Here is a 15022-nt window from a genome sequence, read left to right on the forward strand (position 1 = left end):
CCCTAAACACAAGATTTGAGAAATGGGTAAAAGTGAATGAAAATGGCCAATTTACTCACTCTGAGGCCTTAAAATGTGTTTCTCCTCCACGGGAAGTGAATAAAATAACATTTGGAGGCCTTTATTGTTCAATCAAAAACGACAGTTTTTTGGTGAAAGAGTTAACCACTCCCCCTTACGACATGCTTCAGAAACGAAAAAAATGGTTCATTTTCAAATGTTGCGTCTTTGAACTACAATTCAGATTTGTACGTGGATAATCACTTTTAGAGATAAAATTAGATGTTTAAAGTGATTTTCATGCTTCCAGGGGCCTTAAACACAAGATTTGAGGAATGGGTAAAAGTGAATGAAAATGGCCAATTTACTCATTCTGAGGCCTTAAAAAGTGTTTCTCCTCCACGGGAAGTGAATTAAGTAATATTTGTAGGCCTTTATTGTTCAAGCGAAAACGCCCGATTTTTGAAGAAAGAGATAACCACCCCCCCTTACGACATGCTTCAGAAACTAAAAAAATGGTCCGTTTTCAAATGTTGCCTCTTTGAACTACAATTCACATTTGTACGTGGAAAATCACTTTTAAAGATAAAATGAGATGTTTAAAGTGATTTTCATGCTTCCAGGGGCCTTAAACACGAGATTTGAGGAATGGGTAAAAGTGAATGAAAATGGCCAATTTACTCACTCTGCGGCCTTAAAAAGTGTTTCTCCTCCACGGGAAGTGAATAAAATACCATTTGGAGGCATTTATAGTTCAATCAAAAACGCCTGTTTTTTTGGTGAAAGAGATAACCACCCCCCCCTTACGACATGCTTCAGAAATGAAAAAAATGGTCCATTTTCAAATGTTGCCTCTTTGAACGACAATTCACATTTGTACGTGGAAAATCACGTTTAAAGATAAAATGAGATGTTTAAAGTGATTTTCATGCTTCCAGGGGCCTTAAACACGAGATTTGAGGAATGGGTAAAAGTGAATGAAAATGGCCAATTTACTCACTCTGCGGCCTTAAAAAGTGTTTCTCCTCCACGGGAAGTGAATAAAATACCATTTGGAGGCATTTATAGTTCAATCAAAAACGCCTGTTTTTTGGTGAAAGAGATAACCACCCCCCCTTACGACATGCTTAAGAAACGAAAAAAATGGTCCACTTTCAAATGTTGCGTCTTTGAACTACAATTAACATTGTACATGGATAATCACTTTTAGAGATAAAATAAGATGTTTAAAGTGATTTTCAAGCTTCCAGGGACCCTAAACACAAGATTTGAGAAATGGGTAAAAGTGAATGAAAATGGCCAATTTACTCACTCCGCGGCCTTAAAAAGTGTTTCTCCTCCACGGGAAGTGAATTAAGTAACATTTGTAGGCCTTTATTGTTCAAGCGAAAACTCCTGATTTTTGGCGAAAGAGATAACCACCCCCCCTTACGACATGCTTCAGAAACTAAAAAAATGGTCCGTTTTCAAATGTTGCCTCTTTGAACTACAATTCACAATTGTACGTGGAAAATCACTTTTAAAGATAAAATGAGATGTTTAAAGTGATTTTCATGCTTCCAGGGGCCTTAAACACGAGATTTGAGGAATGGGTAAAAGTGAATGAAAATGGCCAATTTACTCACTCTGCGGCCTTAAAAAGTGTTTCTCCTCCACATGAAGTGAATAAAATACCATTTGGAGGCATTTATAGTTCAATCAAATACGCCTGTTTTTTAGTGAAAGAGATAACCACCCCCCCTTACGACATGCTTCAGAAATGAAAAAAATGTCCATTTTCAAATGTTGCGTCTTTGAACGACAATTCACATTTGTACGTGGAAATTCACGTTTAAAGATAAAATGAGATGTTTAAAGTGATTTTCATGCTTCCAGGGGCCTTAAACACGAGATTTGAGGAATGGGTAAAAGTGAATGAAAATGGCCAATTTACTCACTCTGCGGCCTTAAAAAGTGTTTCTCCTCCACGGGAAGTGAATTAAATAACATTTGTAGGCCTTTATTGTTAAAGCAAAAACGCCCGATTTTTGACGAAAGAGATAACCACCCCCCCTTACGACATGATTCAGAAACTAAAAAAATGGTCCGTTTTCAAATGTTGCCTCTTTGAACTACAATTCACATTTGTACGTGGAAAATCACTTTTAAAGATAAAATGAGATGTTTAAAGTGATTTTCATGCTTCCAGGGGCCTTAAACACGAAATTTGAGGAATGGGTAAAAGTGAATGAAAATGCCCAATTTACTCACTCTGCGGCCTTAAAAAGTGTTTCTCCTCCACGGGAAGTGAATAAAATACCATTTGGAGGCATTTATAGTTCAATCAAAAACGCCCGTTTTTTGGTGAAAGAGATAACCACCCCCCCTTACGACATGCTTCAGAAACGAAAAAAATGGTCCATTTTCAAATGTTGCGTCTTTGAACGACAATTCACATTTGTACGTGGATAATCACTTTTAGAGATAAAATTAGATGTTTAAAGTGATTTTCAAGCTTCCAGGGGCCCTAAACACAAGATTTGAGAAATGGGTAAAAGTGAATGAAAATGGCCAATTTACTCACTCTGAGGCCTTAAAATGTGTTTCTCCTCCACGGGAAGTGAATAAAATAACATTTGGAGGCCTTTATTGTTCAATCAAAAACGACAGTTTTTTGGTGAAAGAGTTAACCACTCCCCCTTACGACATGCTTCAGAAACGAAAAAAATGGTTCATTTTCAAATGTTGCGTCTTTGAACTACAATTCAGATTTGTACGTGGATAATCACTTTTAGAGATAAAATTAGATGTTTAAAGTGATTTTCAAGCTTCCAGGGGCCGTAAACACAAGATTTGAGGAATGGGTAAATGTGAATGAAAATGGCCAATTTATGCACTCTGAAGCCTTAAAAAGTTTTTCTCCACCCCAGCAAGTGAATTAAATAACATTTGTAGGCCTTTATTGTTCAATCAAAAACGTCCGAGTTTTTGATGAAAGAGATAACCACCCCCCCTTACGACATGCTTCAGAAACTAAAAAAATGGTCCGTTTTCAAATGTTGCCTCTTTGAACGACAATTCACATTTGTACGTGGAAAATCACTTTTAAAGATAAAATGAGATGTTTAAAGTGATTTTCATGCTTCCAGGGGCCTTAAACACAAGATTTGAGGAATGGGTAAAAGTGAATGAAAATGGCCAATTTACTCATTCTGAGGCCTTAAAAAGTGTTTCTCCTCCACGGGAAGTGAATTAAGTAATATTTGTAGGCCTTTATTGTTCAAGCGAAAACTCCTGATTTTTGGCGATTGAGATAACCACCCCCCTTACGACATGCTTCAGAAACTAAAAAAATTCTCCGTTTTCAAATGTTGCCTCTTTGAACTACAATTCACAATTGTACGTGGAAAATAACTTTTAAAGATAAAATGAGATGTTTAAAGTGATTTTCATGCTTCCAGGGGCCTTAAACACGAGATTTGAGGAATGGGTAAAAGTGAATGAAAATGGCCAATTTACTCACTCTGCGGCCTTAAAAAGTGTTTCTCCTCCACGGGAAGTGAATTAAATAACATTTGTAGGCCTTTAGTGTTCAAGCGAAAACGCCCGATTTTTGACGAAAGAGATAAGCACCCCCCCTTACGACATGCTTCAGAAACTAAAAAACTTAAAAATGAACCGATTTCAAATGTTGCCTCTTTGAACTACAATTCACATTTGTTTGTGGAAAATCTATTTTAAAGATAAAATGAGATGTTTAAGGTGATTTTCATGCTTCCAGGGGCCTTAAACACGAGATTTGAGGAATGGGTAAAAGTGAATGAAAATGGCCAATTTACTCACTCTGCAGCCTTAAAAAGGGTTTCTCCTCCACGGGAAGTGAATAAAATACCATTTGGAGGCCTTTATTGTTCAATCAAAAACGCCAGTTTTTTGGAGAAAGAGATAGCCACCCCCCCTTACGACATGCTTCAGAAACGAAAAAAATGGTCCATTTTCAAATGTTGCGTCTTTGAACTACAATTCACATTTGTACGTGGATAATCACTTTTAGAGATAAAATTAGATGTTTAAAGTGATTTTCAAGCTTCCAGGGGCCGTAAACACAAGATTTGAGGAATGGGTAAATGTGAATGAAAATGGCCAATTTATTCACTCTGAGCCCTAAAAAGTTTTTCTCCACCCCAGCAAGTGAATTAAATACCATTTGGAGGCCTTTATTGTTCAATCAAAAACGCCCGTTTTTTGAAGAAAGAGATAACCACCCCCCCCTTACGACATGCTTCAGAAACTAAAAAAATGGTCCGTTTTCAAATGTTGCCTCTTTGAACTACAATTCACATTTGTACGTGGAAAATCACTTTTAAAGATAAAATGAGATGTTTAAAGTGATTTTCATTCTTCCAGGGGCCTTAAACACAAGATTTGAGGAATGGGTAAAAGTGAATGAAAATGGCCAATTTACTCATTCTGAGGCCTTAAAAAGTGTTTCTCCTCCACGGGAAGTGAATTAAGTAATATTTGTAGGCCTTTATTGTTCAAGCGAAAACGCCTGATTTTTGATGAAAGAGATAACCACCCCCCCTTACGACATGCTTCTGAAACTAAAAAAATGGTCCATTTTCAAATGTTGCGTCTTTGAACGGCAATTCACATTTGTACGTGGATAATCACTTTAAGAGATAAAATTAGATGTTTAAAGTGTTTTTCAAGCTTCCAGGGGCCCTAAACACAAGATTTGAGAAATGGGTAAAAGTGAATAAAAATGGCCAATTTAATCACTCTGAGGCCTTAAAAAGTGTTTCTCCTCCACGGGAAGTGAATAAAATACCATTTGGAGGACTTTAGTGTTGAACCAAAAACGCCCATTTTTTGGTGAAAGAGATAACCACCCCCCCCTTACGACATGCTTCAGAAACGAAAAAAATGGTCCATTTTCAAATGTTGCGTCTTTGAACTACAATTAACATTGTACATGGATAATCACTTTTAGAGATAAAATGAGATGTTTAAAGTGATTTTCAAGCTTCCAGGGGCCCTAAACACAAGATTTGAGAAATGGGTAAAAGTGAATGAAAATGGCCAATTTACTCACTCCGCGGCCTTAAAAAGTGTTTCTCCTCCACGGGAAGTGAATTAAATACCATTTGTAGGCCTTTATTGTTAAAGCAAAAACGCCCGCTTTTTGACGAAAGAGATAACCACCCCCCCTTACGACATGCTTCAGAAACTAAAAAAATGGTCCGTTTTCATATGTTGCCTCTTTGAACTACAATTCACATTTGTACGTGGAAAATCACTTTTAAAGATAAAATGAGATGTTTAAAGTGATTTTCATGCTTCCAGGGGCCTTAAACACGAGATTTGAGGAATGGGTAAAAGTGAATGAAAATGGCCAATTTACTCACTCTGCGGCCTTAAAAAGTGTTTCTCCTCCACGGGAAGTGAATAAAATACCATTTGGAGGCATTTATAGTTCAATCAAAAACGCCTGTTTTTCGGTGAAAGAGATAACCCCCCCCCCTTACGACATGCTTCAGAAACGAAAAAAATTGTCCATTTTCAAATGTTGCGTCTTTGAACGACAATTCACATTTGTACGTGGATAATCACTTTTAGAGATAAAATTAGATGTTTAAAGTGATTTTCAAGCTTCCAGGGGCCCTAAACACAAGATTTGAGAAATGGGTAAAAGTGAATGAAAATGGCCAATTTACTCACTCTGAGGCCTTAAAATGTGTTTCTCCTCCACGGGAAGTGAATAAAATAACATTTGGAGGCCTTTATTGTTCAATCAAAAACGCCAGTTTTTTGGTGAAAGAGTTAACCACCCCCCCTTACGACATGCTTCAGAAACGAAAAAAATGGTTCATTTTCAAATGTTGCGTCTTTGAACTACAATTCAGATTTGTACGTGGATAATCACTTTTAGAGATAAAATTAGATGTTTAAAGTGATTTTCAAGCTTCCAGGGGCCGTAAACACAAGATTTGAGGAATGGGTAAATGTGAATGAAAATGGCCAATTTATGCACTGTGAGGCCTTAAAAGTTTTTCTCCACCCCAGCAAGTGAATTAAATAACATTTGTAGGCCTTTATTGTTCAATCAAAAACGCCCGAGTTTTTGATGAAAGAGATAACCACCCCCCCTTACGACATGCTTCAGAAACTAAAAAAATGGTCCGTTTTCAAAAGTTGCCTCTTTGAACTACAATTCACATTTGTACGTGGAAAATCACTTTTAAAGATAAAATGAGATGTTTAAAGTGATTTTCATGCTTCCAGGGGCCTTAAACACAAGATTTGAGGAATGGGTAAAAGTGAATGAAAATGGCCAATTTACTCATTCTGAGGCCTTAAAAAGTGTTTCTCCTCCACGGGAAGTGAATTAAGTAATATTTGTAGGCCTTTATTGTTCAAGCGAAAACGCCCGATTTTTGACGAAAGAGATAACCACCCCCCCTTACGACATGCTTCAGAAACTAAAAAAATGGTCCGTTTTCAAATGTTGCCTCTTTGAACTACAATTCACATTTGTACGTGGAAAATCACTTTTAAAGATAAAATGAGATGTTTAAAGTGATTTTCATGCTTCCAGGGGCCTTAAACACGAGATTTGAGGAATGGGTAAAAGTGAATGAAAATGGCCAATTTACTCACTCTGCGGCCTTAAAAAGTGTTTCTCCTCCACGGGAAGTGAATAAAATACCATTTGGAGGCATTTATAGTTCAATCAAAAACGCCTGTTTTTTTGGTGAAAGAGATAACCACCCCCCCCTTACGACATGCTTCAGAAATGAAAAAAATGGTCCATTTTCAAATGTTGCCTCTTTGAACGACAATTCACATTTGTACGTGGAAAATCACGTTTAAAGATAAAATGAGATATTTAAAGTGATTTTCATGCTTCCAGGGGCCTTAAACATGAGATTTGAGGAATGGGTAAAAGTGAATGAAAATGGCCAATTTACTCACTCTGCGGCCTTAAAAAGTGTTTCTCCTCCACGGGAAGTGAATAAAATACCATTTGGAGGCATTTATAGTTCAATCAAAAACGCCTGTTTTTTGGTGAAAGAGATAACCACCCCCCCTTACGACATGCTTCAGAAACGAAAAAAATGGTCCATTTTCAAATGTTGCGTCTTTGAACGACAATTCACATTTGTACGTGGATAATCACTTTTAGAGATAAAATTAGATGTTTAAAGTGATTTTCAAGCTTCCAGGGGCCCTAAACACAAGATTTGAGAAATGGGTAAAAGTGAATGAAAATGGCCAATTTACTCACTCTGAGGCCTTAAAATGTGTTTCTCCTCCACGGGAAGTGAATAAAATAACATTTGGAGGCCTTTATTGTTCAATCAAAAACGCCAGTTTTTTGGTGAAAGAGTTAACCACCCCCCCTTACGACATGCTTCAGAAACGAAAAAAATGGTTCATTTTCAAATGTTGCGTCTTTGAACTACAATTCAGATTTGTATGTGGATAATCACTTTTAGAGATAAAATTAGATGTTTAAAGTGATTTTCAAGCTTCCAGGGGCCGTAAACACAAGATTTGAGGAATGGGTAAATGTGAATGAAAATGGCCAATTTATGCACTCTGAGGCCTTAAAAAGTTTTTCTCCACCCCAGCAAGTGAATTAAATAACATTTGTAGGCCTTTATTGTTCAATCAAAAACGCCCGAGTTTTTGATGAAAGAGATAACCACCCCCCCTTACGACATGCTTCAGAAACTAAAAAAATGGTCCGTTTTCAAAAGTTGCCTCTCTGAACTACAATTCACATTTGTACGTGGAAAATCACTTTTAAAGATAAAATGAGATGTTTAAAGTGATTTTCATGCTTCCAGGGGCCTTAAACACAAGATTTGAGGAATGGGTAAAAGTGAATGAAAATGGCCAATTTACTCATTCTGAGGCCTTAAAAAGTGTTTCTCCTCCACTGGAAGTGAATTAAGTAATATTTGTAGGCCTTTATTGTTCAAGCGAAAAAGCCCGATTTTTGACGAAAGAGATAACCACCCCCCCTTACGACATGCTTCAGAAACTAAAAAAATGGTCCGTTTTCAAATGTTGCCTCTTTGAACTACAATTCACATTTGTACGTAGAAAATCACTTTTAAAGATAAAATGAGATGTTTAAAGTGATTTTCATGCTTCCAGGGGCCTTAAACACGAGATTTGAGGAATGGGTAAAAGTGAATGAAAATGGCCAATTTACTCACTCTGCGGCCTTAAAAAGTGTTTCTCCTCCACGGGAAGTGAATAAAATACCATTTGGAGGCATTTATAGTTCAATCAAAAACGCCTGTTTTTTTGGTGAAAGAGATAACCACCCCCCCCTTACGACATGCTTCAGAAATGAAAAAAATGGTCCATTTTCAAATGTTGGGTCTTTGAATGACAATTCACATTTGTACGTGGAAAATCACGTTTAAAGATAAAATGAGATGTTTAAAGTGATTTTCATGCTTCCAGGGGCCTTAAACACGAGATTTGAGGAATGGGTAAAAGTGAATGAAAATGGCCAATTTACTCACTCTGCGGCCTTAAAAAGTGTTTCTCCTCCACGGGAAGTGAATAAAATACCATTTGGAGGCCTTTATTGTTCAATCAAAAATGTCCGAGTTTTTGATGAAAGAGATAACCATCCCCCCTTACGACATGCTTCAGAAACGAAAAAAATGGTCCGTTTTCAAATGTTGCGTCTTTGAAGGACAATTCACATTTGTATGTGGAAAATCACGTTTAAAGATAAAATGAGATGTTTAAAGTGATTTTCATGCTTCCAGGGGCCTTAAACACGAGATTTGAGGAATGGGTAAAAGTGAATGAAAATGGCCAATTTACTCACTCTGCGGCCTTAAAAAGTGTTTCTCCTCCACGGGAAGTGAATTAAATAACATTTGTAGGCCTTCATTGTTAAAGCAAAAATGCCCGATTTTTGACGAAAGAGATAACCACCCCCCCTTACGACATGCTTCAGAAACTAAAAAAATGGTCCGTTTTCAAATGTTGCCTCTTTGAACTACAATTCACATTTGTACGTGGAAAATCACTTTTAAAGATAAAATGAGATGTTTAAAGTGATTTTCATGCTTCCAGGGGCCTTAAACACGAGATTTGAGGAATGGGTAAAAGTGAATGAAAATGGCCAATTTACTCACTCTGCAGCCTTAAAAAGGGTTTCTCCTCCACGGGAAGTGAATAAAATACCATTTGGAGGCCTTTATTGTTCAATCAAAAACGCCAGTTTTTTGGAGAAAGAGATAGCCACCCCCCCTTACGACATGCTTCAGAAACGAAAAAAATGGTCCATTTTCAAATGTTGCGTCTTTGAACTACAATTCACATTTGTACGTGGATAATCACTTTTAGAGATAAAATTAGATGTTTAAAGTGATTTTCAAGCTTCCAGGGGCCGTAAACACAAGATTTGAGGAATGGGTAAATGTGAATGAAAATGGCCAATTTATTCACTCTGAGCCCTAAAAAGTTTTTCTCCACCCCAGCAAGTGAATTAAATACCATTTGGAGGCCTTTATTGTTCAATCAAAAACGCCCGTTTTTTGAAGAAAGAGATAACCACCCCCCCCTTACGACATGCTTCAGAAACTAAAAAAATGGTCCGTTTTCAAATGTTGCCTCTTTGAACTACAATTCACATTTGTACGTGGAAAATCACTTTTAAAGATAAAATGAGATGTTTAAAGTGATTTTCATTCTTCCAGGGGCCTTAAACACAAGATTTGAGGAATGGGTAAAAGTGAATGAAAATGGCCAATTTACTCATTCTGAGGCCTTAAAAAGTGTTTCTCCTCCACGGGAAGTGAATTAAGTAATATTTGTAGGCCTTTATTGTTCAAGCGAAAACGCCTGATTTTTGATGAAAGAGATAACCACCCCCCCTTACGACATGCTTCTGAAACTAAAAAAATGGTCCATTTTCAAATGTTGCGTCTTTGAACGGCAATTCACATTTGTACGTGGATAATCACTTTAAGAGATAAAATTAGATGTTTAAAGTGTTTTTCAAGCTTCCAGGGGCCCTAAACACAAGATTTGAGAAATGGGTAAAAGTGAATAAAAATGGCCAATTTAATCACTCTGAGGCCTTAAAAAGTGTTTCTCCTCCACGGGAAGTGAATAAAATACCATTTGGAGGACTTTAGTGTTGAACCAAAAACGCCCATTTTTTGGTGAAAGAGATAACCACCCCCCCCTTACGATATGCTTCAGAAACGAAAAAAATGGTCCATTTTCAAATGTTGCGTCTTTGAACTACAATTAACATTGTACATGGATAATCACTTTTAGAGATAAAATGAGATGTTTAAAGTGATTTTCAAGCTTCCAGGGGCCCTAAACACAAGATTTGAGAAATGGGTAAAAGTGAATGAAAATGGCCAATTTACTCACTCCGCGGACTTAAAAAGTGTTTCTCCTCCACGGGAAGTGAATTAAATACCATTTGTAGGCCTTTATTGTTAAAGCAAAAACGCCCGCTTTTTGACGAAAGAGATAACCACCCCCCCTTACGACATGCTTCAGAAACTAAAAAAATGGTCCGTTTTCATATGTTGCCTCTTTGAACTACAATTCACATTTGTACGTGGAAAATCACTTTTAAAGATAAAATGAGATGTTTAAAGTGATTTTCATGCTTCCAGGGGCCTTAAACACGAGATTTGAGGAATGGGTAAAAGTGAATGAAAATGGCCAATTTACTCACTCTGCGGCCTTAAAAAGTGTTTCTCCTCCACGGGAAGTGAATAAAATACCATTTGGAGGCATTTATAGTTCAATCAAAAACGCCTGTTTTTTGGTGAAAGAGATAACCCCCCCCCCTTACGACATGCTTCAGAAACGAAAAAAATGGTTCATTTTCAAATGTTGCGTCTTTGAACTACAATTCAGATTTGTACGTGGATAATCACTTTTAGAGATAAAATTAGATGTTTAAAGTGATTTTCAAGCTTCCAGGGGCCGTAAACACAAGATTTGAGGAATGGGTAAATGTGAATGAAAATGGCCAATTTATGCACTGTGAGGCCTTAAAAGTTTTTCTCCACCCCAGCAAGTGAATTAAATAACATTTGTAGGCCTTTATTGTTCAATCAAAAACGCCCGAGTTTTTGATGAAAGAGATAACCACCCCCCCTTACGACATGCTTCAGAAACTAAAAAAATGGTCCGTTTTCAAAAGTTGCCTCTTTGAACTACAATTCACATTTGTACGTGGAAAATCACTTTTAAAGATAAAATGAGATGTTTAAAGTGATTTTCATGCTTCCAGGGGCCTTAAACACAAGATTTGAGGAATGGGTAAAAGTGAATGAAAATGGCCAATTTACTCATTCTGAGGCCTTAAAAAGTGTTTCTCCTCCACGGGAAGTGAATTAAGTAATATTTGTAGGCCTTTATTGTTCAAGCGAAAACGCCCGATTTTTGACGAAAGAGATAACCACCCCCCCTTACGACATGCTTCAGAAACTAAAAAAATGGTCCGTTTTCAAATGTTGCCTCTTTGAACTACAATTCACATTTGTACGTGGAAAATCACTTTTAAAGATAAAATGAGATGTTTAAAGTGATTTTCATGCTTCCAGGGGCCTTAAACACGAGATTTGAGGAATGGGTAAAAGTGAATGAAAATGGCCAATTTACTCACTCTGCGGCCTTAAAAAGTGTTTCTCCTCCACGGGAAGTGAATAAAATACCATTTGGAGGCATTTATAGTTCAATCAAAAACGCCTGTTTTTTTGGTGAAAGAGATAACCACCCCCCCCTTACGACATGCTTCAGAAATGAAAAAAATGGTCCATTTTCAAATGTTGCCTCTTTGAACGACAATTCACATTTGTACGTGGAAAATCACGTTTAAAGATAAAATGAGATATTTAAAGTGATTTTCATGCTTCCAGGGGCCTTAAACATGAGATTTGAGGAATGGGTAAAAGTGAATGAAAATGGCCAATTTACTCACTCTGCGGCCTTAAAAAGTGTTTCTCCTCCACGGGAAGTGAATAAAATACCATTTGGAGGCATTTATAGTTCAATCAAAAACGCCTGTTTTTTGGTGAAAGAGATAACCACCCCCCCTTACGACATGCTTCAGAAACGAAAAAAATGGTCCATTTTCAAATGTTGCGTCTTTGAACGACAATTCACATTTGTACGTGGATAATCACTTTTAGAGATAAAATTAGATGTTTAAAGTGATTTTCAAGCTTCCAGGGGCCCTAAACACAAGATTTGAGAAATGGGTAAAAGTGAATGAAAATGGCCAATTTACTCACTCTGAGGCCTTAAAATGTGTTTCTCCTCCACGGGAAGTGAATAAAATAACATTTGGAGGCCTTTATTGTTCAATCAAAAACGCCAGTTTTTTGGTGAAAGAGTTAACCACCCCCCCTTACGACATGCTTCAGAAACGAAAAAAATGGTTCATTTTCAAATGTTGCGTCTTTGAACTACAATTCAGATTTGTATGTGGATAATCACTTTTAGAGATAAAATTAGATGTTTAAAGTGATTTTCAAGCTTCCAGGGGCCGTAAACACAAGATTTGAGGAATGGGTAAATGTGAATGAAAATGGCCAATTTATGCACTCTGAGGCCTTAAAAAGTTTTTCTCCACCCCAGCAAGTGAATTAAATAACATTTGTAGGCCTTTATTGTTCAATCAAAAACGCCCGAGTTTTTGATGAAAGAGATAACCACCCCCCCTTACGACATGCTTCAGAAACTAAAAAAATGGTCCGTTTTCAAAAGTTGCCTCTCTGAACTACAATTCACATTTGTACGTGGAAAATCACTTTTAAAGATAAAATGAGATGTTTAAAGTGATTTTCATGCTTCCAGGGGCCTTAAACACAAGATTTGAGGAATGGGTAAAAGTGAATGAAAATGGCCAATTTACTCATTCTGAGGCCTTAAAAAGTGTTTCTCCTCCACTGGAAGTGAATTAAGTAATATTTGTAGGCCTTTATTGTTCAAGCGAAAAAACCCGATTTTTGACGAAAGAGATAACCACCCCCCCTTACGACATGCTTCAGAAACTAAAAAAATGGTCCGTTTTCAAATGTTGCCTCTTTGAACTACAATTCACATTTGTACGTAGAAAATCACTTTTAAAGATAAAATGAGATGTTTAAAGTGATTTTCATGCTTCCAGGGGCCTTAAACACGAGATTTGAGGAATGGGTAAAAGTGAATGAAAATGGCCAATTTACTCACTCTGCGGCCTTAAAAAGTGTTTCTCCTCCACGGGAAGTGAATAAAATACCATTTGGAGGCATTTATAGTTCAATCAAAAACGCCTGTTTTTTTGGTGAAAGAGATAACCACCCCCCCCTTACGACATGCTTCAGAAATGAAAAAAATGGTCCATTTTCAAATGTTGGGTCTTTGAATGACAATTCACATTTGTACGTGGAAAATCACGTTTAAAGATAAAATGAGATGTTTAAAGTGATTTTCATGCTTCCAGGGGCCTTAAACACGAGATTTGAGGAATGGGTAAAAGTGAATGAAAATGGCCAATTTACTCACTCTGCGGCCTTAAAAAGTGTTTCTCCTCCACGGGAAGTGAATTAAATAACATTTGTAGACCTTTATTGTTAAAGCAAAAACGCCCGATTTTTGACGAAAGAGATAACCACCCCCCCTTACGACATGCTTCAGAAACTAAAAAAATGGTCCGTTTTCAAATGTTGCCTCTTTGAACTACAATTCACATTTGTACGTGGAAAATCACTTTTAAAGATAAAATGAGATGTTTAAAGTGATTTTCATGCTTCCAGGGGCCTTAAACACGAGATTTGAGGAATGGGTAAAAGTGAATGAAAATGGCCAATTTACTCACTCTGCGGCCTTAAAAAGTGTTTCTCCTCCACGGGAAGTGAATAAAATACCATTTGGAGGCATTTATAGTTCAATCAAAAACGCCTGTTTTTTTGGTGAAAGAGATAACCACCCCCCCCTTACGACATCCTTCAGAAATGAAAAAAATGGTCCATTTTCAAATGTTGCGTCTTTGAACGACAATTCACATTTGTACGTGGAAAATCACGTTTAAAGATAAAATGAGATGTTTAAAGTGATTTTCATGCTTCCAGGGGCCTTAAACACGAGATTTGAGGAATGGGTAAAAGTGAATGAAAATGGCCAATTTACTCACTCTGCGGCCTTAAAAAGTGTTTCTCCTCCACGGGAAGTGAATAAAATACCATTTGGAGGCCTTTATTGTTCAATCAAAAATGTCCGAGTTTTTGATGAAAGAGATAACCATCCCCCCTTACGACATGCTTCAGAAACGAAAAAAATGGTCCGTTTTCAAATGTTGCGTCTTTGAAGGACAATTCACATTTGTATGTGGAAAATCACGTTTAAAGATAAAATGAGATGTTTAAAGTGATTTTCATGCTTCCAGGGGCCTTAAACACGAGATTTGAGGAATGGGTAAAAGTGAATGAAAATGGCCAATTTACTCACTCTGCGGCCTTAAAAAGTGTTTCTCCTCCACGGGAAGTGAATTAAATAACATTTGTAGGCCTTCATTGTTAAAGCAAAAATGCCCGATTTTTGACGAAAGAGATAACCACCCCCCCTTACGACATGCTTCAGAAACTAAAAAAATGGTCCGTTTTCAAATGTTGCCTCTTTGAACTACAATTCACATTTGTACGTGGAAAATCACTTTTAAAGATAAAATGAGATGTTTAAAGTGATTTTCATGCTTCCAGGGGCCTTAAACACGAGATTTGAGGAATGGGTAAAAGTGAATGAAAATGGCCAATTTACTCACTCTGCAGCCTTAAAAAGTGTTTCTCCTCCACAGGAAGTGAATAAAATACCATTTGGAGGCATTTATAGTTCAATCAAAAACGCCTGTTTTTTAGTGAAAGAGATAACCACCCCCCCTTACGACATGCTTCAGAAACTAAAAAAATGGTCCGTTTTCAAATGTTGCCTCTTTGAACTACAATTCACATTTGTACGTGGAAAATCACTTTTAAAGATAAAATGAGATGTTTAA

This window comes from Triturus cristatus, chromosome 9, assembly GCF_964204655.1.
Source record: "Triturus cristatus chromosome 9, aTriCri1.1, whole genome shotgun sequence".
Taxonomy (NCBI): domain Eukaryota; kingdom Metazoa; phylum Chordata; class Amphibia; order Caudata; family Salamandridae; genus Triturus; species Triturus cristatus.